We start from the raw sequence: 25,533 nt of genomic DNA, 5'->3' as shown, positions 1-25,533 counted from the left end.
GAAAAATGCCTGAGATGCAAGAGGAGAAAAGTACTTACTCTTCTGGGAGTACTTCCCTAAAAGCAGCAAGCATGGAAGCCCCTCTCTGGGGACAAAGTAGATGGCTGCCACCATTTCCCTCCCCTGTGCTTCCCTCAGCACAGACCAATTTCAGTAAACAGCACAGTGCCAAAACTGGCTGCCTAACCTGCTTACACCAAGTCCCATATCCCTGTGCTCTGCTGGTACTGCTTTTCTTGGGCAAATGTTCCTGAGGACCAGTGCAGCAGGCCCCCTCCCCAGAAGACCAGCAGAACATCTGTATGCACCATGTCTATTGACCATAGAGTTCAGCAATGCTTCAGTTCTAGTGTAAGTAGTATCAGGTCTCATTTAACAAGCCAACCAGAGCATGCCTAGTTAAAACTCTATACACTCTGACCAAGGTGCAAACACTGCCCACTGCAGGCAGTTGGTGAAAACTTTTTTAATTTGGGGAAGGAAACAGATACACAAATCCAGGAGACACAGAGAACTCCTATCAACATTAACAAAAGCAGGACACCAGCACAACATATTGTAGTAAACTTTGCAATATGTAGTGATAAAGAAAAAAATCCTAAAAGCAGCAAGACAAAAGAAGTTCTTAACCTACAAAGGAAGATCCATAAGGCTAGCTGCGGATTTCTCCAAAGAACCTTGGCAGGCCAGAAAAAAGTGACATGATATATTCGATGTGCTGAATGAGAAAAATCTGAAGCCAAGAATCCTCTATCTATCCAGCAAGGCTATCATTTAGGATAGAAGGAGAGATAAAGAGTTTCCCAAACAAACACTAAAGGAGTTTTTGACCACTAAAGCAGAAATATTAAAGGGGACTCAGAGGGGGAAAGAAAGACCAAAGGTGACAAAGATGAGAAGGGAATAGAGAAAAATCTCCAGAAACAATGACAAAACGAGTAATATAATGACACTAAGTACATATCTATCAATAATTACTCTGAATGTAAATTTACTAAATGCTCTAATCAAAAGATATAGGGTGTCAGAATGCATAAAAAAAAGGACCCATAAAATCTTAAAAAAAAAAAGAAAGAAAAAAAGAAAAAAGGGGTAGCCCAGGTGGCTCAGCAGTTTAGCACTGCCTTCAGCTCAGGGCGTGATCCTGGAGACCCGGGATCGAGTCCCATGTCAGGCTCCCTGTATGGGGCCTGCTTCTCCCTCTGCCTTTGTCTCTTCGCGCCCCCCCCCCCCATCTCTCATGAATAAATAAATAAAATCTTAAAAAAACAAACAAACAGGATCCATCTATATGCTGCTTATAAGAGACAAATTTTATTTATTTATTTTTATATATTTAAATTCAATAAATTAACATATAATGTATTATTGATTTCAGAGGTAGAGGTCAGTGATTCATCAGTCTTATATAATAACCTGTGTTCATTATATCACATGTCCTCCTTAATGTTCATCACCAAGTTACCCTGTCCCCCCACTTCCCTCCCCTCCAATAATGCTCAGTTTGTTTCCTATGTATAAGAGACTAATTTTAGACGTAAAGATACATACAGATTGAAAGTGAGGGGATAGAGAAATATTTATCATGCAAATGGAAGTCAAAAGAAAGCTGGAGTAGATTATGCATACCAGACAAACTAGATTTTAAACCAAAGACTATAACAAGAGATGAATCATCATAAATATGATAATATATAATATATATATGTATAATATATATAAAGGGACTTATCCACCAAGAAGACCTAACAATTATGAATATTTGTGCCTCCAACATGGAGCACCCAACTATGTAAAACAAATATTAACAAACGTAAAGGAAATCATTGATAATAATACAATCATAGGAGAGGAATTCAACATCTCACATCAATGGACAGATCATTTAAGCAGAAAATCAATAAGGAAACAAGGGCTTTAAATGACACACTGGACCAGATGAACTTAACAGATATATTTGGAACATTTCATCCTAAAACAGCAGAATAAACATTCTCTTCATGTGCACATGGGACATTCCCCAGAATAGATCACCTATTAGGTCACAAATAAGGCCTCAAAAAGTACAAAAAGATTGAGATCATATCATGCATATTTTCTGGCCACACCGCTAGGAAACTTGAAGTCAACTACAGGAAAAAATTTGGAAAGACCACAAATACATGGAGGTTAAACAAGATGCTACTAAAGAATGAACGGGTCAACCAGGAAATCAAAGAGGAAATAAAAAAAAGAACAACACATGGAAACAATAAAAAAGGAAAACATGATGATCCAAAAGCTTTGGGATGCAGCAAAAGTGGTCATAAAAGGGAAGTATTTAGCAATATAGGCCTACCTGAAGAAGCAAGAAAATTCTCAAATACACAACCTAACCTTACAGCTAAAGGAGCTAGAGAAAGAACAACAAACAAAGCCTAAAGTCAACAGAAGAAGGGAAACAATAAAGATGAGAGCAGAAATAAATGATATAGAAACAAAGAAAACAGTAGAACAGATCACTGAAACCAGGAGCTGGTTCTTCTTTGAAAAATTTGATAAAATTTACAAACCCCTAGCCAGACTTATCAAAATGAAAAAAGAAAGGGCAGAAGTAAATACAATCACAAATGAAAGAGGAGAAATAACAAACACCACAGAAATACAAACAATTATGAGAGAACATTATGAAAGATTGTATGGCAACAAGTTGGACAATCTGGAAGAAATTGTTAAGTTCCTAGAAACATATACATTACCAAAACTGAAACAGGAAGAAATAGAAAGCTTGAACACACCGATAACCATCAAGGAAATAGAATCAGTATTCAAAAATCTCCCAATAGACAAAAGTCCAGGGGAATTCTACTAAACATTTAAAGAATAATTAATACTATTTTCTCAAACTATTAAAAAAATAGAAATGGAAAGAAAACTTTCAAACTCATTCTATGAGGCCAGCATTACCCTAATCCCAAAACTGGACAAATACTCCACTAAAAAAGAGAACTAAAGGCCAATATCCCTGATGAACATCAAAGCAAAAATTCTCAGAAAAATTCTAACAAATTGAATCCAACAGCACATTAAAAGACTCATTCACCACAATCAAATGGGATTTATTCCTGGTCTGTAAGGGTGGTTCAGTATTCACAAATCTATCAACAGGATATACCACATTAATAAAAGAAAGGATAAGAACCATCTGATCCTTTCAATAGATACAGAAAAAGCATATGACAAAGTACAATATCCATTCATGATAAAAACCCTTAACAAAGTAGGAATAGAGGGAACATACCTCAGCATCACAAAGGCCATATATGAAAAATCCACAGCTATTATTCTCCTCAATGGGGAAAAACTGAGAGCTTTTCCTATATGGTCAGGAACAAGACAGGATGTCCACTCTCACCACTGTTATTTTTTTTTTTTTATTTATTTTTTTTTCACCACTGTTATTTAACATACTACTAGAAGTCCTAGCCTCAGCAATCAGACAATGAAAGAAATAAAAGGCATTCAAATCAGCAAAGAAGTCAAACTTTCACTATTTGCAGATGACATGATACTCTGTAGAAAATTCAAAAGGGGGACATCTGGGTGGCTCAGTGGTTGAATGTTTGCCTCTGGCTCAGGGTGTGATCCTAGAGTTCTGGGATCACATCGGAATTTCTGCAGTGAGCCTATTTCTCCTTCTGCCTTTGTCTCTGACTCTCTATCTGTGTCTCTCATGAAAAATAAATCTTTTAAAAAATCTTAAAGGCTCAACAAAAAATTGCTACAACTGATACACAAATTCAATTAAATTGCTGGTTAAAAAATCAACATACAGAAATCTTTTGCATTTCCATACACCAATAATGAAGCAGCAGAAAGGGGAATCAAAGAATTGATCCCATTTACAATTGCATCAAAAACCATGAGATACCTAGGAATAACCTAATGAAAGAGGTAAAAGATCTATATTCTTAAAACTATAAAACACTAATGAAAGAAATTGAAGATGACACAAAGAAATGGAAAAATAGTCTATGCTCATGGATTGGAAGAATAAATATTTTTAAAATGTCTATTCCCACCCAAAGCAATGTACACATTTCATGTAATCCCTATCAAAATACCAGCAGTTTTCATAGAGCTAGAACAAATGATCCTAAAATTTGTATGGAACCACAAAAGACCCCAAATAGCCAAAGTCATCTGGAAAAAGGAATGCAAATCTAGAGGCATCACAATTCTGGACTTAAAATTATATTACAAAGCTGTATTGATCAAGACAATATAGTACTGGTGTAAAAACAGACATGTAGATCAATGGAACAGAACAGAAAACCCAGAAATGAACCTTGGTCAACTAATCTAGCAAAGAATAGCCAATAGAAAAGAAAAGTCTCTTCAACAAATAGTGTTGGGAAAACTGGACAGCAATATGCAAAAGAATGAAACTAGACCACTTTCTTATACCATACACAAAAATAAACTCAAAATGGATGAAAGACCTAAATGTGAGACAGTAATCCGTCAAAATCCTAGAGGAGAACACAGTCAGTAACCTTTTTGACATTGGCCATAGCAACTTCTTACTGGATGCGTCTCCTGAGGCAAGGGAAACAAAAGCAAAAATGAACTATTGGGATTTCATTAAGATAAAAGCTTCTGCACAGTAAAGGAAACAATCAACAAAACTATAAGGCAATGCTCAGAATGGGAGAAGATACTGCAAATGACATATCTGATTAAGGGTTAGTTTCCAAAATCTATAAAGAACTTATCAAACTCAACACCTACAAAACAACTAACCCAGGTAAGAAATGGGCAGAAGACATGAATAGATATTTTTGCAAAAGACATCCAGATGGCTAACAAACACATGAAAAAATGCTCAACATCACTCATCATCAGGGAAATGCAAATCAAAAACCACAATGAGATACCACCTCACACCAGTCAGAATGGCTAAAATTAACACAGGAAACAACAGAAGCTGGGGAGGATGTGGAGAAAGAGAAGCTCTTAACACTGTTGGTGGGAATGCAAATTGGTACAACCACTCTGGAAAACAGTATGTAGTTTCTTCAAAAAGTTAAAAATAGTATTTCCTATGATCCAGCAATTGCACTACTAGGTATTTACCCAAAGGATACAAAAATACAGATTTAAGGCACATGCACCCTGATGTTTATAGCATCATTATCAACAATAGCCAAATCATGGAAAGAGGCCAAACATCCATTGACTGATGAATGGTTAAAGATGTACATGTATCCAATGGAATATTACTCAGCTATCAAAAGAATGAAATCTTGCCATTTGCAACAATGTGGATAGAACTAAAGGGTATTATGCTAAGAGAAGTCAGTCAGTCAGAGAAAGACAAATACCATATAATTTCACTTATATGTGGAATTTAAGAAATGAAGCAAATGAACATGAGGGGAAAAAGAGGAAAGCCAAGAAACAGAGTGTTAACTATAGAGAACAAACCGAGGGTTACCAGAGGGGAGGTGGGTGGGGGAATAAGTGAAATAGGGGATGGGTATTAATGAGGGCACTTGTGATGAGCACTGGGTGTTGTATGTAGTGATGAGTCACTGAATTCTACACCTGAAACTAATATTATAGTGTATATTAACTACCCGGAATTTAAATAAAAACTTGAAAAAAAAAGCAGGTTACAAGAAACCCCCTCAAAATCCACAAAATAATCAGTGCTGTATTGCAAAAAACTCTGCTATTACTCCCCCAATAATACTTCAAAACATATCAAACTTGATTTTCATTAGAATGTCGTTATGTACTTATGCTAATAGACATAAAAACCCAGACTATATATATATTAAGTTGTATATATATATATATATATATATAAATGAAAATAATTACTGAGCTTTGTCTTCCACACAAGAATGCCAGGTTCATCTCTCTTCATAGAAAGCAATTACAATTTGAGTACACTTCATATTTGTCTCTTTTGCCAGCATCAGCTCTGCCTCATCTGAATCTTTCCATGAATGGCAAACATTAATTCACCACTGCTGTCTGTGGCACTAATTGTTCAGGATCAAGACCTATGGCAAAGCCTTTCAGTTTCTCAGCTGCATTTCTTTTCTTTGATTTGCTGTCATTGCATTCGCTGTCAGATGAAGGTCTTCTTTTGTATCAGGTTTTGAGGATTAATAAATTAATAAGTGAATCAATTAACTCTGGACAATCTAAATTTTCTTGAGGTTCCCAAGTATTGTCAGCATTGTCAGTAAGTCCCCTTCCGCTTCAGGAAATACTGAATACTTCCCATTCACCAGTGTCTGTCGGTGCTTTTTCTACCAAGATTCTTCAGGTTCTGTCTCTTCCAGTTTTTACTCTTTCCATTCTGTTTCTCTCTCACTTTTTGCAATGTAGTTTTATTGGGTGCCATTTAAAGATTACTTTAATTCCAGTATAGTTAATATACAGTGCTATATCTGTTTTAGGTGTACAGTATAGTGATTCAACATTCCATATATTACTCAGTGCTCATCAAGGTAAGTGTGATCTTTAATCATCAGTTTGTTCTCTATAGTTAAGAGTCTGCTTTTTGATTTGTTGGATGCCATTTTTTATTGTAGACTTGAAGAGCTGTATTATTAACTGCCTCTGATTTGCTCCAAGTCTGGTTGGTAGTGTCTCTGGCCATGTATGCTCTAAGTCCGAGCTCCAATGTTTCTTTCTTTTTTTTTTTTAAGATTTTATTTATTTGTTCATGAGAGACACAGGGAGAGAGGTAGAGACATAGGCAGGGGAGGAAGTAGGCTCCTCTAGGGGAGCCAAATGTGGGACTCGATCCTGGGACCCTGGGACACGCCCTGGGCCCTTCGAAGGCAGATTCAATCACTGAGCCATCCAGGCATCCCTGAGCTACAGTGTTTCTTAATACAATGCTTTGACTTGATCTTTTATGGCTTCTATCTAAAAGAGGGATAACGAATGAGTGGGTTGGGTTGGTAATAAACGGGTTTTTTTTTTTTGTGTGTGTGTGGCTGAAATCTAAGATGATGTTTATCTAAATTTTTTCTTTCTCATATAGCTGTTGATTTCTCAAAGAAAAATATCACTAACACTGAAAGTAATTTCAAGTTGCATAAAAAAACTTAATTGGAAACAAATATCTTCAGTCTACTTATGCAAAGAGCCAAAGACAATGATTGAATAAATTGTAGAATTTGGATGAAACCGAAATAATGACATATTCTATCTGGGCTGCAACTCATTACCAAGGTTTTAGAAATACTGGTCCTGTCACTACTTATGCTTATGAGAAAATGTTAAAGGGAACTGGATTCATTAAATTCTACTTTGTTAAGGTGGGTTCACATGTGGCTGTAGAGTGACACATTGACATGGTGAAATGAAGAAGTAAAATTAGCTGGTGAAGGGTGTACCTTTATAGTCCAATCTAATTTCAGAAAACAAATACACAGATGATTTTTAATAGCATAAATAAAAGTCTAGCATTTTATCTTATGGCACCGATAAATGAAATATACAACTCTTTGCTCTCTATTTTTTTCTTAGGTACTATGATGCTAAGGTCTATGTTTTTAATCCGTGGACCCAGTGTCTCCATAGGAGATTCCCATCTTGGCATGTATATTGTGTTAGCCATTTTTACCTTACCAGGCATAGGTTGGTCATTATTATCTAGCTTAAAAAACAAAGTGGGCTATCATGAGACAATGCACAGGTAAATCTTGGTAAGAAACAGGAAGGCAGGATATAGACATAAGACAGTTTTTGGGGAAGCATAGTAGAACTAAACTGTGAAATTTGCCTCTCAGTATGACCTCCTCTTTCTGAACACATTCTCCTTTCCACAATTTCCACACCCCAAACTCTCATGCTGCTCAACTTACAATCAATTAACTTATACAAATGGGTAACAATGTGTTTTCCTTCTTAAGAACACATATGCCTTTAAAAAATGCTATTTCGTTTAATTCAAGAAATGCATTTCAAATATTCAAAGGCATGGAGAAAAGATCATTTGCAGGAGTTTTGGGGAAGACCAACCTTAGAAACTTTGGCTGTAATCCCAGGCAGGTAGAACGGTATTTACAGGGACAGGAAAGTTGTGTCTGTTGTGGGGAGGGGTCTGTAGTAGGAATAGAAAGGATAAAAATGTCGGATGATGCCAATGGATACAAATGGGGAGAAAGTAGGTGTTTGGAAAATAATTAGTTTTAGCTCTGGAGATTGGTAACTTCTATCTTCAAACTTTTGAAGGACAAGGGCACCCCTTCAATTTCATGCTGCACAGCTTGGGTTTAAGAGTGTACTCATTCCAAATCTGGAACAGATCTGCAAGGCCTTCCGAGAAGAGGCTAGACTTCCCTAGAATTTAATATTATCTTTTTCTTAGTCTTTAGTCCTGGCAATTTTCAACCAACATATATGTCCTCTGGGTACTAACCATGAACATTTTTCAAAACTTTTATTGTGGGAAAATTTTAATATACACAAAAATAGAGATAGTATAATGAACCCACTGTACCAGTTTCACCTAATTTCAATAGTCATTACCATTTGTTGATTTTGTTTTCTCTATTCTCACATAATATTCCCTTCACTCTCCTACTTAAAGCATTTTGAAGAAAATCCCAGAGAACATGTCGTTTTACCTGTATATACCTCGGTAAAATCACTGGCCATCTTAATTTAATAATCCTAGATATTGGGGTGAAAATAAAATAGATTATTATAGTCTACATTTATTATGTTCTACTGTGTTCAGAACTCTATGCCAAGCAATTTGCATCATGTTATTTTATGTCACCCTTTCACAATTCAATCAACTAGGCATAAAGGTTCTCACTTCTCTGACAGGGAAACTAAAACCCCAAGAGTTGTAGTAAATTGCTAAAGGTCACACAGCTAGGAGGTGATGCTACTGGGATTCAAATTTTCTTTGCCTACTCTGTATGCTGTTCCTCTAATCATTGTTTACAAATGTCTTATCACTGGAGCATACTTGTCCTCTGAAAATAGACCCACAAGGAACACCTTTGCATGGATAAAAGAATTGCTTTGCATACAAGTATTTATCCTATTGCTTAGTGCCCTTGAATAAATTCCTTGTTGACTGAGAATGTTTGGGAAGGAGTATTGGCTTTGGAATCATATGGCTTTAGGTTGGACATATAGTTTGAATACTTTCTGGTTGTGAGATTTTGGGTAAGTCATTAGGACTCTGCGAATCAACTTTTTAATCAATTCCTGGAAGATTAAATCAGACACTTTATGGAGACTGAACCCCAGTATATTTTGGTACTCTGCCTCCACTTTCTCTTCCTCCCATCTTCCCATGACATTTCACCATGAGTGTATTTTTCCTTTCTTCTCCTGCCAGCTCTCCTCCATGCTATATAGCCAAGGCTATACTTATATCCATATAGCCTATGTTTATTTATTTATAATTTTTGGGGGGCTTAATTTCTACTCTTTTACATCCTCTCTTATGCATTTTAAAATGTCCAAGCCTGGCTATTGCTTTATATTAACTTTGTGGATTATTTTCATTGCACTTTTAACATAAGCTACCTAAAACTTTAAGGAGTTGGGAGGGCATAAATGATCTATCTCATTATTTATTGTCACATTTTCTGTGGGATATATAGCATGTGCTACATGTGCCATAGAACATTTTTGTCATCACTGTGTTGTCAATTTCAATTAAGGCTGAGAACATCTGATGAATAGATGGAGTGGCCAGGGAGGGGAGGGTCAGATAGGCTGATGGTCGTTTTGATAGCCTGGCATATTCTTCAAACCAATTTACAAGGCTGTTTTAATTACCTTGGCAACTCTCCTTGGAACTCTTTCCAAGTTCCTCACATTAAAAAGTCTTCTCATCAGCAACAACCAAAATTATCAATGATTAAAATGTCATAAACCTCCCAGTTCTCTGCTGGGCTCATCATAGAGATGGGCTGTAAGATTTTTATAGTCTGAGATGTCAAGCTGATTCTCTGGTTGCCATTGGTAACAGTTGAGATCTCTTAAAAATACTGAATAAGCTCTCAGGTCAATGTACCATATTCATATTGTGACTACTGAATGAATCAAATTGGATTAAATAATTTTTATAGAGAAATAAAAGGGGCTTCTTATTGGAAATTGGTACATTACTAGTTGGCACTGGGAGACATATAAAGAGATTCGACATTAATGTTGTATGAATCAACCATATATGGAATTAAATGTATTTTGACTTAGTTGAGAACTAGGGAATATAAATGAAAACTGTACATACACACAGATATATATACACAAACATTTGCAGATCTTCCTTAGGCTAAAAAATAGCCATATGAAGATTGTAGTTTTAGGGTCCTTGAGAGAAGAACCAAATTGGATATGATAGTGGCCTTGGAATTATGAGGTAGAGGTGCAGCAAAATAAAGCAGAAATGTGGAAATTCTTAGAATTTTATCTGAGGCAAAGGAAAGTGGTGAGGCTGGCTTGGGAAATTTTGACAGGAGATAAACCTACTGGTCCATTTTGCTTCCAGAGCACAGACTTTCGTACCTGGGCATCATTTCCTGGCTTCCTAAAAGACCCAGAAAGATGAGATCTGGTCTGCAGATGAGTAATAAAGATAAGGAAGTGGAGAAAGAGATTGTTTATTAAGTACCTATTGCTGCATCACAAACCTCCCCTAATCTGAGTATTAAATTAATGGGTATTAAAGCAATACCCATTAATTGCTTATAATTCTATGAATCAAGAAGTCCTGGCAGGACTGGGAAGAGATAGATGGTCAAGCTCACTTATGCAATTGTGTTTATCTGGAACTGGGAGAGGCTATAAGTCCAAGATAGCCTCAATTACATTTTGGGAGCCTTGGTTATGCCTGTCATCTGGGTTGCTTTGGTTTTCTTCCACCAGCCTTTCTCTTCATGTGGTCTCTTTTTCCATCAAGATACCCTGGAGTTCTTTACATGTTGGCTCAAAGTAGCATGAAAGCAAAGGGACCTAGGCATGGAACTGGCAGTGTCAAGTTTGCTACATTCTATTGGTTAAAGCCAGTCACGGGACCAGCCCAGGTTTAAAGGAGGGGCAATAGACTCCACTGCTGGATAAGAGGTATGGCATGGGACCAGAGAAATTATGGAACTCTTTGCATATTATGCCCCACAGATAGCCACCCAAAATTGCATTCCAATGAATGCCTGATGCCTTTGCCTTCTGGTAGGAAACACTAACAGATTTTCCAAATTTTACAGGGGTAGATGTTGACATTCTGATCCATTTTCCTTTCATTGGGAATGTGGTGCAGGAGGAAGAGCCCAGGTTTGACTTTGGACCTGTAATCTGATCCTTACTTAGCCATTCATAAGATATATGAATAGCCATTCATACAATATATAGCTTTGTGGCCACTTCATACTCTGTGAACATTACTTTCCTCATCTCTGAGTTAGTAATAAATATTATTTACCTCCTATGGAAGTGTTGAGATGTAACTGAAATAACTTACATAGTGTCTAACCCAGTGACTACTTTACTTAATCAAAGCAAGAACTCAGTAATATTAATATGCTTCTATCTACACTTGATCTGGGAGAGGCATAACTGTGTGCTCATAAGAGGGGTGACCATAAAATTTATTGTCTAAACGAGGACACTTCTGAGTGTGCAACAATGCATTATTAATACTTATGCTAGATAAGAGTCCTATGCCAGGAATATCCCAGGCAAACTGGGTCACCCTGGTTGTAAGGAGCTGCTGGATGGGGCAAGGACAGGGAAATAGCTGATGACTTCAATGAGAACTTTGCAGAGTCTATTCATATTAAATATTATTAAATATGCTTTAAATTAAAGACATTATAAAGCAGATGAGAAAACTAATTAGATGAAATCAGAATTCAGAATAACTGCAGGACAATATTTTCTATTACCCTGCATTTCTTTGTTGGTGATGGTATATCCTGTGGCAAATTTATCTTTTGTAGGAAAGTTAAAAAAAAACCCTAAGTTACAAGGGAATTAATCAAATCCACTCGAAAGCACTTTCTCCCTCTGTATCCGACTCCCCAACTGTTTTTTTCTCTAGATCCCATCTCAGCGTTATTAAATGTGTAATTCCAAGAAAGAATAACTGACTAGGAGAATTCATGTTATCAGAGTCTGGTACAGAGACAATTATATTTCTGTACATCTTGAATGAGAACGGATCAGCAATGCCAGAAATTCTCACCCCATACAGAACCACTTAAAATATGGTTGGTAAAAAAAAAAAAAAAAAAAAATATGGTTGGTAAAGAAAAAAATCAGATCCATGATGTTCTGAGAACTTTTTTTTGAGAGATTAGTAGGCTCTTGTAGTCCATATCAGGAGTGTAGACACGGCAGAGGAAGAGAACAAGTTGAAACTGAATACAAATGACCAAGATTGCATGTTATAATTTCATGTCCGATGGTTACGATGTTAAATGTTAGGTCATATCTCTTTTGGCTATCATCAATAGCAAATCTTTTTTTAAAATTAATTTATTTATTTATTCATGAGAGACACACAGAGAGAGGCAGAGACACAGGCAGAGGGAGAAGCAGGCTCCATGCAGGGAGCCCGATATGAGACTCGATCCAAGGTCTCCAGGATTACGCTGTGGGTTGAAGGCAGGTGCCCAACTACTGAGCCACCCAGGTGTCCCAGATCAATAGCAGATTTTATTTTTTTATTTATTTTTATTTTTATTTATGATAGTCACAGAGAGAGAGAGAGAGAGAGAGGCAGAGACATAGGCAGAGGGAGAAGCAGGCAGGAGCCCGACGTGGGATTCGATCCCGAGTCTCCAGGATCGCGCCCTGGGCCAAAGGCAGGCGCTAAACCGCTGCGTCACAATAGCAGATTTTAATGTTGTTTTATACTTGTACAGAATATGGTGTGTTCAATCCTTATTTTTTCAGTGTTGTTTTCTAAACTCAAGAAAAACAAGAAAGATTTAATTCCTTTGGTGGTAGATGCAGCAAATATGTATTAGGCATGTGTTATGTGTTAGGCTATCTCCAACATATTCTCAAAGGTACTAAACTATGTTTTAATGAACTTTAAAAATCAATTGATTTTATCTTCTTCTTTAACAACACGAAAGTTTTAGCCTATTGAACATCCCTCCAACATCACCTCAATTACTGTTACTGTTTTCTTTCATGTTGTAGATGCATACTATTTTGATTCCACATTGTTTTAAAATATAAATTTAATTATCTATACTCTTTTATCATTCAACTTGTTTGCATTTAAGAAAACAGTTTGCTAAAAAAAAAATACAATTTGCTGATTTCTTTATTCTTTGCCTGTGGGTTTATTTTTTTCCTACCCAAGTATAGCTTTTAGTATTTCTTTTGGTACGGTTCTGTGGATAAAAGAGTTTTTTAGTCTCACTTAGGTTGAAAATGCTTTCTTTTCCCCCCTCTGTCTCAAATGATGGTTTCATGTAGTATAGGATATTAGGATCTGTATTCCATCAGTATTTTGGAGATTTTTATTATCTCTGGCATTTATTTATTCAGTAATGTTTTGGTAAATGATTTCTGGAGGTTGAGAAAAGAATCTTGATTTGTAGCATTTGTCAGTTTCTGTGGTATGAATATCCCCAATATGGTGATTTCAAGCTACTGATATTTTAATGAGTGGCTCACAAGATTTCTGGAAATTCGACAACCAGCTTTTTGAGTTGGTACAGACCAGCTCTATCTAGCATGCCATAGCATCTATTGTTGCTGAATAGAATTTGTGTCAGTATGATTATCTTTTCTATCCTAGGTAATCTTTCTCCCTGGGAGCTCTTAAGATTTTCTTTTACTATTGATGGTCTGCGATTTTAAATTATATATATAAATTATATACATATATATAAAATAGATTATATATATTTGAGAGAGAGTGTGTGTGCATGCATGTGAACTCATGCGAGCAGTGAGGAGAGGCAGAGTGAAAGGGAGAGAGAAAATCTCAAGCAGACTCTATGCTCGGCACAGAACACTGCAGGGCCTGTTCTCATGACCCTGAGATCATGACCCGAGCAGAGATCAAGACTCAAACACTTAACCGACTGACCCACTCAGGTGCCCCCGCCCCCTTAAATGATATTTTGGTGTGAATTTACCTTTATTTGTACTACCTGGGACCCAGTATATGTTTTCATCTAAGGAATCAAATCTTTTTTCTACTCCTCAAAAATCTGAGTATAATAGGAATATCCATTACCTCTTCCCTATTCTCTCTAGTTTCTCTCTGGAATTCTGATAAGATGTAATATGGAGCATCTAAATATGGTTTCCATGGTTTTTGTTCATTTTTAAAAATTTATTATTCTTCCTGTTTCATTTAGGGTTTTTAGTTTATTCTTCTGTTTATTAATCTTTTCACCTGTAATTAATTTACATGTAATTAATTTGTGTATTAAATTTTTTTTCAGTAATTATACTTTTCTTTAAAAATGTTAAAAATGGGGGTGCCTGGGTGGCTCAGTGGTTGAGCCTCTGCCTTTGGCTTGGGTCATGATCCCAGGATCCCGGGATCGAGTCCCACCTCGGGCTCCCTGCAAGGAGCCTGCTTCTCCCTCTTCCTGTGTCTCTGCTTCTCTGTGTCTCTCATGAATAAATAAAATCATAAAATTTTAAAAAAATAGTCCATTGATAATTTTTTACAAATATTTTTCATAAATTTCTGTTTTTATGTTCTGATATACTTTGAAGCTTTTATTACACTTAATTTGAAGTCATTTTTGGATTGTTTGATTATTTCTGTTCCTTCAGTGTGATTTCTTCTTTATTTTTTAAGATTTTATTTATTATTCATGAGAGACATGGAGAGAGGCAGAGACATAGATAGAGGGAGAAGCAGGATCCTTGCAGGGAGCCCGATGTGGAACTCATCCCCGGATGGGATCACACCCTGAGCCAAAGGCAGACGCTCAGCTGCTGAGCCACCCAGGCATCCCTAGTATGAATTCTTCTGTTTGTTAGGTTTGTGGTTTATCTCTTGGCTATGGGGTATAATAGTTAATAATTACTGAATGTTCACTGGGGAGTCTCGAGAACTTTGTGTTATCTTAATCTTCCCAGTAAACTATTAGGTAGATACTATCATCCCACATGATAGATAGGGATACTGAAGGGTTAAAAAATTAAGTAACTTGTGTAAAACACATAGGTAAGAGAGGCAGAGCCAGGAAGAAGTCTAGATTCGGAGTTGACACTCAATCATTATTCAATGCAGCCTCTTATGTGTCTTTTTCCACCCCAATAATATTTCCACTGAGGTATGAATGAACATACATCTATAAAATTATTAAAAATTATAATGAGATGGCTTGGTGAATTTCCACAAAATGAATGCACTCACACCCAGATCAAAGAACAATGTATGTCCAGCACCTTAGAATCTTGTTTGCAAATTACTAATGTGTTTTTATCTTGAATTATTAATTCTAATAGTTGCCTCGAGATTGTTTTGCATTTTTTTGTGCACACAATCATTTTATGTGTGAATAATTGTAGTTTTATTTTTTGCTTTTCAGTTTGAATAATTTTCCTTACCTTGTCTTATGAGTAAGGACTCCTGTACAGTGTTGACTAGAAATAATGCTAGAAGGCATACTTATCTCATTCTCTATCTAAGAGAGAAATCTTCATTAAATATGTGAATTGTTATAAGGTTTTGGTGGATACTCACTCTCAGATTAAGAATTTCATTTCTATGCCCGGTTTGGTAAGAGTTTTATCATTAATGAGTTGTATTTGATTTCTGTCATTGCTATCACATTATGTCGTTTGGAATTTCCTTAATTTGTCTTTTATAACCGCCAGGCTTGTTTTCTTTTTTCTTTATTATTTATTTATTTATTTAAAGTAGACTCAACACCCAACACAGAACCTGAACTCATAAACCCTGAGATCAAGACCTGACCTGAAATCAAGAGTTGGGCATTTAGCCAACTGAGCTATTTAGGTGTCCTAAACTTAGTGGCCTTAAATGACTTAAATATATTATTTTATAATTCTTTAGGTTAGAAGTCTGCCAGGTTTTGGTATTAAGCTTATGCAGACCTGAAAAAAAAAAAAAAAGGATCTCTCTTTTCTTAGGATATAGGTGAGTTTTTGTAAAATTGTTACTATTTCTCTCTTAAATATTGGCTAAAATCACCAGGAAAGATATTTGGGCCTGGAGATTTTCTTTGTGAGAATGTATTTATTAATAAAATTGATTTTTTGGCGTGCCTCAGTGGCCCAGTTGTTTAAGTGTTTGATTTCGACTCAGGTCACAATCCTAAGATCCTGGGATTGAGCCCCACATTGGGCTCCCTGCGCAGCGTGGGGAGTCTGCTTCTCCCTCTGCCTTCCCTGGCCTGTGCTCATTCTCTCTCTCTCTCTCACATAAATAAATAAAATCTTAAAAAATAAATTTAATTTTTTATAGATATGGTCTATTTTTAAAAACTTTTAAAATTAGATTCAGAGTAGAATTTAGTGATTCATTAGTTTCATGTAACACCAAGTGCTCATTATATCAAGTGCCCTACTTAATGCCTATCATCCAATTATCTCCTTCTTCCACCCACCACCCCTCCAGCCACTCTCAATTTGTTTCCTAGAGTTCAGTGTTACTTATGGTTTGCCTCCCTCTCAATTTTCATCTTATTTTATTTTTCCTTCCCTTCCCCTATGTTCATTTGTTTTGTTTCTAAAATTCCACGTATGAATGAAATCATACGGTATTTGTCTTTCTCTACTGACTTATTTCACTCAGCGTAATACCCTCTAGTTCCATCTACATCGCTGCAAATGGCAAGATTTCATTCTGTTGAAATCTGTTGATGGACATCTGGGCTCTTTCCATAGTTTGGCTATTGTGGACATTGCTACTATAAACACTGGGGTGGGGCAGCCCTGGTGGCTCAGTGGTTTAGCGCCACCTTCAGCCCAGGGCGTGATCCTGGAGACCCAGGATAGAGTCCCACGTCAGGCTTCCTGCATGGAACCTGCTTCTCCTTCTGCCTATATCTCTGCCTCTCTCTCTCTCTCTCTCTCTCTCTGTCTCTGTCTCTGTCTCTCATGAATTAAAACAAAACAAAACAAAACAAAAACCCACCCTTAAACACTGGGGTGCATGTGCCCCTTTAAATCACTATGTTTGTATCCTTTGGGTAAATATGTAGTGCAATTGCTGGGTCATAGGGTAGCTCTATTTTTAACTTTTTAAGGAACCTCCATACTATTTGCCAGAGTGGTTGTACCAGTTGGGATTCCCACTAACAGCACAAGAGGGTTCCCCTTTCTCTACATCCTTGCCAACATCTGTTGTTTCCTGAGTTGTTAATTTTAGTCATTCTGACCCTTTTGAGGTGGTATCTCATTGTGTTTTTGATTTGTATTTCTCTGATGCTTAGTGATGTTGAGCATTTTTTTATGTGTCTGGTGGCCATCTGTATGTCTCGGAGAAATGTCTGTTGATATCTTCTGCCCATTTCTTAATTGGATTTCTTGTTTGTTTGTTTAGGTGTTGAGTTTGATAAGTTCTTTAGGGATTTTGGATACTAGCCCTTTATCTGATAAGACATTTGCAAATATCTTCCCCCATTCCATAGGTTGCCTTTTAGTTTTGTTGACTGCTTTCTTTGCTGTGCAAAAGCTTTTTATTTTGACAAGGTCCCATTAGTTCATTTTTGCTTTTGTTTCTCTTGCCTTTGAGGACACGTCTAGCAAGAAGTTGCTGTGGCCAAGGTCAAAGAGGTTTCTACATGTTTTCTCTCCAGGATTTTGATGAATTCCTGTCTTATATTTAAGTCTTTCATCCATTTTGAGTTTATTTTTGTGTATAATGTAAGAAAGTGATCCAGTTTCATTCTTCTGCATGTTGCTGTCCAATTTTCCCAACACCATTTGTTAAAGAGACTTTTTTCCGTTGGATATTTTTTCCTGCTTTGTCAAAATTAGTTGACCATAGAGTTGAAGGTCCATTTCTGGATTCTCTCTTCAGTTCCATTGGTCTATGTCTATTTTATGCCAGTACCATACTGTTTTGATGATTACAGTTTTATAATACAGGTGAAGTCTGGAATTGTGATGCCTCCAGATTTTTTTTTTTTCAACATTCCTTTGGCTAGTCAGAGTCTTTTGTGGCTCCATACAAATGTTAGGATTGTTTTTTCCAGCTCTATGAAAAATGTTGATGGTAGTTTGATAGGGATTGGATTAAATGTGTATATTGCTTTGTAAAATGCATAGATATTTTAACAATATTTGTTTTTCCAATTCATGAGCATGGAATGTTATTCCATTTCTTTGAGTTATCCTTAATTCCTTTCATAAGTGTTTTATAATTTTCAGAGTACAGATCCTTTACCCCTTTGGTTAGGTTTATTCCTAGGTATCTCATGGTTTTTGGTGTGGCTGTAAATGGGATCAATTCCTTGTTTTCTCTTTCTTCTGCTTCATTGTTAGTGTACAGAAATGCAACTGACTTCTGTGCATTGATTTTATATCCTGTGATTTTGCTGAATTCCTAAACCAGTTATAACAATTTTTGGGTGGAGTCTTTTGGGTTTTCTACATAGAGTATCATGTCATCTGTGAAGAGTGGGATTTTGCCTTCTGCAAAGGGGATTCAACATCCACAAGTCAATCGATGTGATACACCACATTAATAAAAAAGAAAGGACAAGAACCATATGATCCTCTCAATAGATGCAGAAAAAAGCATTTGACAAAATACAGCATCCTTTCTTGATAAAAACTGTCTGCAGTGTAGGGATAGAAGGATCATACCTCAATATCATAATAAAAGCTATATGTGAAAAACCCACAGTGAATATCATCTTCACCAGGGAAAACCTGAGAGCTTTTCTCCTAAGGTCAGGAACATGACAGAGATGTCCACTGTCACCACTGTTGTTCAACATGTTCAACATGTTGTTCAAAGCCTAACCTTTACCATCAGACAACAGACAGAAATAAAAGGCATCCAAATTGGGATAGATATAGACTATTAAAATATTCTCTTTCTTCCTATGTTAATTTTGGTAAGTTGTGTTTTCTAGAAATTTGATTATTTCATTTAAATTTGAAATTTATTTGCTTAAATTTGTTTATAAGAGTCTGTTCAATTTTTAAAGTCCTATTTTTCATTCCTGACAATAGTAATTTGTAACTTTTCCTTTTTTTTCTTGGTTAATCTTCTTAGAGATTAATCAGTTTTATTAATCTTTTCAAAAAACCAACATTTGGCTTATTTTCTCTGTTGTATTATGTCTCTGACATCCTTAAGTATGCTCTTAAATTCATCATTCATCTTCTATTCTCAGCTTGATTTTCTAACCCCCCTTTTAATTTCATGAAGACATTTAATTAATTGATTTTTAACTTTTGTCTTTTTCTAAGGGATGCATTTGAAATTATAGATTTTACCCAGCACAGCATTAGCTGCATTTCATATGTTTTATTTTATTTTTTTAAAGATTTTATTTATTTATTCATAGAGACAGAGGGAGAGAGAGAGGCCTAGACACAGGCAGAGGGAGAAGCAGGCATCATACAGAGAGCCTGACATGGGACTCGATCCAGGGTCTCTAGGATCACGCCCTGGGCTGCAGGCGGCACTAACCTGCTGCGCCACCAAGCCTGCCCCATTTCATATGTTTTAATATGTTGTATTCTCATTATCATTCTGTTAAATATATTTTATAATTTCCAGTATAATTTTTCTGCTATGTATTATTTAGAAGAGTAATGCTAAATTTACAAATATTTTGAAATTTTCTAATTATTTTTTGTTATTGATTTACAGATTAATTTTTATAGATATGCTCTGAATGATGTTGACTGAAATTTGTTGACTTGCTTTTGAACTAGCTTTTTGTTCATTTGAATGAATATTTTATTTCACTTAAATATTTCTCTCATGTTTGAGTACAGCATTTCTCCTGTTTCTTGTTTCTCTATCACAAGCCATCACAAACACTAGTGACTTAGAACATTATCATTTATTTTGCACTAAAATCTGGAATTTTGGCAGAACACAGTGGAGACAGTTTGTTTTGGTTTATGTGGTATTAGCTGGGATGGCTTAAAAGCTGGAAGATAAATTATGTCATTCAAGGACTTTGTCCATTGTATCTAAGAATTTGAATTTACTGGCAAATAATTTATCCATATATTTTCTTTAGTAAACTTTTGATATTAGTAGTATCTGTTTTGATAGACTTCCATATAATTCCTGCTATTGATTTTATGTCTCCTCTCTTTCTTGATCAATCTGGCTAGAGCTTTATTAATATTTGGGGTTTTGCAAAGAACCAGATTTTGGTTTCATTGATTTTCTCTTTTTTACTTTATGTTTTCAACTTCATTGATTTTTGGATTTTATCTTTATCATTTCTTTCCTTATAGTTGATTTATTTTTATTTTATTTTATTTTTTTTTAGTTGATTTGATTTAGATGTAATTTTCTTTCTTTTTATTCCTCAAGTTTGATCATTGGTTTTAGACCTTTCTTCCTTTTTAGTATAAGTATTTAATGGTATAAATATCTATCTAAGCTCTGTTTTAGCTGCATCCTACAAATTTTGATATATTGTATTCTCATTTTTATTCAATTAAAATATATTCTAAAAAAATAAAATAAAATAAATAAAATATATTCTAATTTATTTTGTTTTTGTTTTTGTTTTAAGTTTTTATTATAATCCCAGTTAGTTAATATACAGTGCTATTTTAGTTTCAGGTATACAATATAGTCATCCGATACTTCAAACATCACCCTTGCTCATCACAAGTGCATTGCTTAATCCCCATCACCTATTTCACCCATCCCCTCACCCACTTCCCCTCTAGTAACTATCAATTTGTGCTCTAGAGTTAAGAGTCTGTTTCTTGGTTTGCTTTTCTCTCTCTTTTTTCCTTTTTCTCTTTGTTCTTTATTTTGTTTCTTAAATTCCACATGTGAGTGAAATCATGTGGTATTTGTCTTTCTCTGACTTATTGTGTATTCTAATTTCCATTGAGACTTCTTTGATGCATGAGTTTGTTAGGCATGTGTTCAATTTCCAAATATTTGGGGATTTTTCAGATATCTTTTAGTGATTTATTTCTAGTTCAGTTTTATTGTGGTCAAATATTTTGTATAATTTTATTTGTTTTATGGCCCAGAATATGATCTGTCTGGGAGAATGCTCTATGTGCACTTGAAAAGAAAACTAATTATCTTTCATTGAGTGGAATGTTTTATAAATGTTAATTACGTCAAGTTGGTTGGTAATATTCTTCAAGATTTTCTAAAAATTTACTATTTTTAAAATCTATTCTAGGGATCCCTGGGTGGCGCAGCGGTTTAGCGCCTGCCTTCGGCCCAGGGCACGATCCTGGAGACCGGGGATCGAATCCCACTCGGGCTCCTGGTGCATGGAGCCTGCTTCTCCCTCTGCCTATGTCTCTGCCTCTCTCTCTCTCTCTCTCTCTCTGTGTGACTATCATAAATAAATAAAAATTAAAAAAAAATCTATTCTATAATTACTGGGAAAGTAGTGCCAAAGTCTCCAATATAATTGTGGATTTATTCTTCCTTCAGTTATTAATTTTGCTTTTTGCATTTGAAATTTTGTTAAGTGCATATACTTCTTTTCTGTTTAAGATTTTTAGAATTTATTTATTCATGAGAGACACACAGAGAGAGGCAGAGACATAGGCAGAGGGAGAAGCAGGCTCCCTTTGGGGAGCCCCATAAGGGACTCAGTCCCAGGATCCTGGGATCACACCCTGAGCCTAAGGCAGATGCTCAACCACTGAGCCACCCAGGTGTCCCAAGTGCATATTCTTCTAACATTTTTATGTCTTTTTGATGTGTTGATCCCTTTATCATTATATGCTGCTCATCTTCATCTCTGATCATATTGCTTGTTCTGAAATCTACTTTTCTGTGTCTTTATATTCAAAATTACTCTACTGAGGGCACCTGGTAGAGACAGAGGTAGAGGGAGAAGCAAATTCCCTTTGAGCTGGGAGCCCAATGTGGGGCTGAATCCTAGGACCTGGAGATTATGAATTGAGGTGAAGGCAGACTTTTAAGCATCTGAGCCTCCCAGAAGCTCTACTTTTATAGTTCCTTTATCAAATTCTGATGCCATGCAAAGTATTTTCAAATTCTATGAAGGTAAAAGTGGCTTACTTGGGTTACCTTTTTGACATCTTGGCTTCTCAAGCCTGAATTGCCTTGGTGGCTCTGAGCCTTCAAATAGGTTTTATATTCAATTTTTCTAGTTATTCTTGGAGGAATAATTGTTCTTCCACAAGCTATTCTATCAAATCATATAGCAATTATATATTATGACTGCCTAATCTATTATGTGTTTTTTGGCACCTGAATTTTATAACAACATGAATATTCTATATTCTATATTTTATAATTTCTATGAGTTTTTTAAAGGAAATTATCTTATATACATGTTTATATGTGTTTTGTGCACATGCATGTGTGTGTGTATATGTGTCCTGTATTATGTTTTTAGTAGTGGAGGCTTCTCTGCAGGGCAATTTCATTTTTGCTTTGGTTGGAACTCCATTTTCGTATCAGTTTTCATATTAGTTTCTATGATTACATGTTTACTGCTCCACATTTGATTCTCATCCATACGAAGTTACAAGATCTAATTTCTTTCAGGTTATTGTCTCCACTCACGACTTGAAGTGGATGACTACTTTATACTGTGGTTTTGGGCTAGTGGGTTGAGATTTTCTGATCTCAATGAAGATAGACTGGTTTCCTTGTGTCTGGACTTAGTTGATGAAATTAACTAAGTCTGGATCATGTGAACAGAATTGTGCAATAAATCACCATGTGTTAAAAAAAGACACTTGATGAAGCAAATTCAGACCCATTATATGGAAACACTATTATTTATAGGAGGTAATAAACTATTAAAACATATTATCCACAAGACTTATGGAGTGAAACTAGAAATATACGGCAGAATATTTATGGAAATTAGTGAAAGTGGGAGAATTGTTAATAAATCTGATATACATTAATATTTCTAGCTTCTAGGCTAAAATATAGTAGTGGTGTCATTGTTGGAAGGGAGAGGGAAGGGACGGGAACCTTAATATATTAAGTCATTACTATGTGTAGGCACTTTATATATTTTATTTCATTTATTTCTCAAATCAGTCTTGTGAGAAAAATATTAGTTTTTTCATTTTACTGGCCAGGGAAATATGACTTAAAGAAGCATCTCATTTAAGGCTACAGAATTCCTGTAGCTGTCGCTTATGTCTAAATTAAATTTATTTCAGTTTCATCAGAATATATTGAGAGGAAACTGGGGTACAATGGTGGAAGAAGACAGACTAGGTCCCTGACCTTTATAACTGGATGAGCTGCCCTTGTGGCTTCTCTCGAAGCACCTGCTTTCCTCTACCATTGCATATCTCATTTTGTATGTAATTATCTTTTTAGATGTCTGTCTTCCACTCTGGGCTGTGAGTGCCTTGAGTGTAGTGACAAGAGCCATATCTATCTTTGTATCCTTAGTGCTAAATCAATGAACAAGTAGTGATTGCTAAATCCCAAGTTCAAATGGAGATTGGTTTCATAACAAAAGTTGTTCCCCTTAATCCATAGGGCCATAGAAAGAGTAGAATATGTTAGGAAACCCTACCTAATGAAATATGCCAATAATATGCTCTTCAGTGCCTGAGCTATATATCAGCAGGGATAGGAGGAATCAGTTTTCACTTTGATTTTGGAAAGAGTATTGGCATTGATAATTTATATAAATAATTTCCCCCTTTTCATGCCACATATCATCTTTTGCTGAATAACAGGAAATAAAAATGACTGATAGTAATATAAATGGTTAGCTTCAATTTCTTTTAAGATGTTTTTTGTCTTTACATATATTTCTCTTATTATTTAAAGCACAGTGATTTAACAGTGACATAAATGGCTAACTTCTCCAATCTTTTAAAAATAGTTTTGCTCATAAATGCATCTCTTTTATTATTGAACATACAAACAGTTCTAATGGATGGTTGGTATAGTTTCCCTAGGAAGGTATGAAATTGCTTTATCAGATTAATTTAGTAAGACTCCGTTTTTGACAGCTTCTTTAGAAGGCTGTGGCAGTGGATACATATAGGCAAAGCTGTTATAACATGGGGAAGTGTGGAACATCATAGTAGTTTACAGAAGAATGTGGTCTATTCAAGTCTCATAAAGGAGTTTTGAGGTGAGTGGTACAGGTGAGGACAGGTCAGTCCTACACAGTCACTTAAGGACACAGGTTTCTTTCCTTTTGTGGATTTCTCTACATGCTGGGGCTTTGTCTTCATCTACATGGTCAAGCTAAGTCTTAAACACACCAGATGGGGAGGAGTGGATGTTTGGGGCAAGTAGTCTCTTCTTATAAGTAAGCGAAGCATAAGTTGCACATCTTACTTCTGCTTGTGGTAAATTGATGATAAGGGTTATATGGCTAAACTGAGTTTCAAGGCTAATCAGGCAATGCAGCATTAACTGGGCAACTATCGCTTAAACTCTATTACTGTAGAAGAGCAAAATAGATTTTGTGAGACAATTAGCCGTCTCTACTGCTAATGGCAATATTGGAACTGACATGACAGAAAATGGGTTTTGGGGAGTGGGTTCCAGAAAATCTTTGGTATTTATTGCTCATAAATGACTTAATGTGGCTAAGCTCCTTTCACAAATCTGAGATTTTACACATTTTAATACTGGGAAGAGTTTGTTTAGTTAGTCCTGAAAAATCTCTACTCCAGTTTGAGGTAGCTAACACAACATAATTCCCATATCTTTTTTTATGAACCAGTCAGAGATATATTACTTGACTGTTGCCCATGTGTCTGGTCAGTTAGTTGTGGATTCCAAAGCACAGACACAAGGAGTTTTGCTTTGCTGAGTGTTAAAACAATACCAGACATGAATGACTTTCTGAGCCATTCAGCCAGGGGTTTGATTTTATTTAGTAGGAATTTGTCAGGGGCACCTGGGTGACTCAGTAAGTTAAGCATCTGACTCTTGGTTTTAGGTACACACTCAGTGGGGAGTCTGCTTGAAAATTGGCTCCCTCTGCCCCTTCCTCCACTCACTTTCTCTCCCATCCTGTCTCTCTAAAATACATAAATAAATAAATCTTAAAAAATATAAATAGAAATTTATCAAGTGTTGCTCATTGAAGACGAATCTTTTGATACCAGTTGTTGTCAAACATTCTTGCCCAGTCATGTTTATGCTCTTCAACTGTCGTGTTCATTTTTTTTTTCCTTGACATAAGAAATGTCTTTAATAGAACATTAACTGAGACATGTGATGTAACCAGTCTCTTTCAGGTCTTAAAGTATTAGCTCACAAAAAAAGCATTTCCAATCTTTATTTAAAATGTTCTCAGAATCTATGTATCTAATAGGTTGCTGAGTAATTGCAAAAGTAAAAACTAAAATATCTAAAGTAAATGACCCTCTTTTAGAAAATATTTAAGGTGTTCAGTCTTCTTA

General features: G+C 35.8%; 1 long non-coding RNA gene and 1 pseudogene across 1 annotated transcript in view; one reads left to right on the top strand and one right to left on the bottom strand.

The window, feature by feature from the left end:
- Positions 1-7,478, top strand: part of LOC144293963 (uncharacterized) — a 35,025-nt gene extending 27,547 nt beyond the window's left edge. The window contains exon 4 of the long non-coding RNA XR_013361313.1: positions 7,046-7,478. This is a non-coding gene — a long non-coding RNA (uncharacterized LOC144293963). The remainder of the gene's footprint in view (positions 1-7,045) is intronic.
- LOC144293962 (chromobox protein homolog 3 pseudogene) lies at positions 5,862-6,439 on the bottom strand (annotated as a pseudogene).
- Positions 7,479-25,533: the final 18,055 nt, after the last annotated feature.

This window comes from Canis aureus, chromosome 22 (genome assembly GCF_053574225.1).
Source record: "Canis aureus isolate CA01 chromosome 22, VMU_Caureus_v.1.0, whole genome shotgun sequence".
Taxonomy (NCBI): Eukaryota; Metazoa; Chordata; class Mammalia; order Carnivora; family Canidae; genus Canis; species Canis aureus.
The sequence above is the reverse complement of the archived record's forward strand: the minus strand, read 5'-3'. Positions and strand labels throughout refer to the sequence as shown.